At 21.6% G+C, this 3261-nt stretch overlaps 1 protein-coding gene across 1 annotated transcript in view; it reads right to left on the bottom strand.

Moving 5' to 3' along the window:
• The window catches only part of LOC102672980 (acidic leucine-rich nuclear phosphoprotein 32 family member A), a 7815-nt gene extending 7644 nt beyond the window's left edge, over positions 1 to 171 (bottom strand). Inside the window, exon 1 of the mRNA XM_006615789.2 lies at positions 1 to 171. The gene's annotated coding sequence lies outside the window, so the exon portion shown is untranslated.
• Between the last annotated feature and the right edge of the window lie 3090 nt (positions 172 to 3261).

The raw sequence follows: 3261 nt of genomic DNA, 5'->3' as shown, positions 1-3261 counted from the left end.
TCGGACAGAGCCACCACCGTACCGAGGAGCCAACCCAACGGCGGTTCGATTCTGGCCTAGGCCCTATGCTCTCTACACTCGACTCACCGGACTGGCGGAGCCCCCACACAATAACAACCCACGAGGCGGGAAACGAAACACATGTCTGGCACTACTTTCGAAGCGACCAATCCTGTTCTTTTGTTCGCTCGCGGTACCGATCGACTTGACATCTTACGGTCTTTTAGACAACTTTAATTTAACGCGCCTAAATTCATTTCCTTTATATAGCTGATTAGAATGATAGATTTTTCGTTTATACAATGATCGAGCACTTTTATAGTTAATACTTAAATATTTTATTATGATCAATCCAAATATTAATTTTATGAAAAAATATTTCAAGACTTTCGTTTTTTTTTATTAATGATGAAAGAATTTAGTAGTTTGCACCCGTTACCGCAATCATTTTGAAGCTTCCGGCGCTCGTGTTAGACTATGAAATTTCTTATGCTTACTTTATTTTATGTAACATTACCTAAGAAAATCCGTCGTAATTTTACGAGCAACTGACAATTTGACATAAAAATGAAGCAATACTCTTTACTCTAGTATTTGATCATATTAAACAATTGCATATGCGAGGTATCGAAATTAATATCGAAATTCAAATATCGATAAAAAGAAATAATTTGAAGTATATTTCATACTTTTTAACATTTAATTACTAATTATTACTACTTAATATTTTAATTGTATATTTTTTAAAATTAACAAAATTAAAATATTTAATTATAATATATGATATTAAAATATTTCTTTTAATATAAATATATATTTATATATATTATGTATATAAATGATATTGTAAATTTTATATTATTATAAAAAAATAAATTAAAAATTTTGTTTTTTATATTTTATTATATTATTTCATTTATAGATTTATTTTTAATATTGTTATTATTATTATTATTATTGTTATTATTATATTATTGATTAAACATTATATATAAACATTTTTTTAAGATAGTATTATTTTTTAAGATAATATTGTTAAATATTTTTAATAATATAATTTCTGCTATAAATTAATTACTTAAACAAATTTTTAAAACATAATAAAAAATAATTATGCTATTACTTAATAATAATTTTAAAATAGAAAAAATTATCTTTATTTGTAATGTATGCATTTTAATATGATATTCTTAATCAAATCATGATATTTGGTGCTCATGTGATCCGCCCCTGCAGGTATAGAATTCGTGAAGGGTTGAGATCAATATGCATTCATTGATTGCTCTGTAGCTGCGCTGCGTCGGTCTCGTCGAATTTATCTTCTTTGTAGCACTAAACATTAAGCATGTAGTACCTATCTGCTTGCTTGATTGCATCTTGCGTGCATCTTTTAACATTTGTATAATTGAATTGCAATAATTAAAAAATACGCGTTATAAGATGCTATGTAAGATGCCGTATGTTTTTCATGTTGATACAGCCCCTATGTGATAAAAAGAAGATTTCATAATTTTAAAACTACCTGTTTCATCGATCATCACGTTATGTACAAAGAATTCATGTAAGTTTAATGTATTTTTTAATTAACAATGAATAATTTAATAGTCAAATATTTTAATATAAGATTATTTTTTGATTATTAATTTTATTTAATGGTAGTATAAATAGTAATATAATTTAATATTATATTAAAATTTTAAATTGAAAATATTTTAAGAATATTACAATATTCTACATTGTATATATTTGCATGTTATAGATTTAAATGATGTATATATATTTTAGTTAATTCAATATTTAAATTAATAATTAATGAATTAAATTATGAATAATTAAATAAAATTAAAAGTTACATAAAAAATATGTATAAATATATTTTATAATATATTTTGATTAATATTTGTATTTTGTATCCGATTTTTTATTATTTATATATATATATACAAAAAAATATTTTATACATGATATAGAAGGCATCTATGATTCGTCAATGTTTACGTATAATATAGATCGTATATTAGTTATGACTAATATATATATTGTTCATTTATTAAAAAAACACTATTATGAACAAGATTATTTAAATGAAACATAATGTTTAAAGGTTTTAAATATTTTTATAATTTTTAATCTCTCTTTAATCAAGTATATTTTATTAATACATGAGCATCAATATATTATTTTAAGATATTTAATTTTACAATAATAAAACAAACAGTTTATTGCTCTTTATTTCGCTGACTTCTGTCAATTCTATAAGAAATTAGAGAACTAAATTTATGAAAACTACACTTTTCTTATATTGATTGTATATGTATGTATCATAGTGTATTACACGGCCAATCAAATTACTAGTTATAAATAAACATGGCACTCTCTCTTTATAGACTGTTTTCGTCCTCTACGCAGTGTCAAGAACATATTGAGTATATTATATATTTCTATACAGATTATAGTTTCTTATTATGATCATTCAGGTAATATATAATGTATTCAGTCTATAAAGTAATAAAATATCGAATGAGAATATGAAACATAAAAATGTAACTACGCAATTCGATATAATAATTTAATTATAATTTTAACTATTTTATCTTATTTGTAAAAATACAAATAAATTCTATAATAAATATAATGAAAATATAAATATTCTAAAGATACTATAATTATATATCATATAATTATACAAAAATTTTATTAGAAAAAAAAATATATATTTCTTTGTCAATGTATATGTATACATAAATTCATGTAAAAAATACTTATATATTATTGCAATAAACAATCCATTTTGTTACATTGTGCATTTAGCTACATCTCAAAATACTATAATATATATATATATATATTATATAATACATAATATATAATATATATATAAATATAAATAATTTTATTTCAATTTAATAACTATTTAAAAAATATAAACAATATAAGAAAATACATAATGAACTATTATACAATTTATAGTTTTGAAGTTTCATAGTAATCGCTTTTATAACACAAATTATTACACTGGATTATTATGAATTAACTTACTTATTAAATGAAATAACTATAATGAAATATTAATTATCATGAAATAAAGATATTAACCCTCTATAACGATATGTCACTTGAAAATTATATATGAATATATAAATATATTCACATATTTATATTTTTAAATCTTATTTGCATCTTATTGCATTCATATTTTTATGAATTATGGCAGTAAATAATTCATTTTACATTGTTATATTGTGCAATAAATTCAGAGCT

The sequence above is a fragment of the Apis dorsata genome, unplaced genomic scaffold (assembly GCF_000469605.1).
Source record: "Apis dorsata unplaced genomic scaffold, Apis dorsata 1.3 scaffold_235, whole genome shotgun sequence".
NCBI classification, from domain to species: domain Eukaryota; kingdom Metazoa; phylum Arthropoda; class Insecta; order Hymenoptera; family Apidae; genus Apis; species Apis dorsata.
This window is presented reverse-complemented; position numbering and strand designations above follow the sequence as displayed.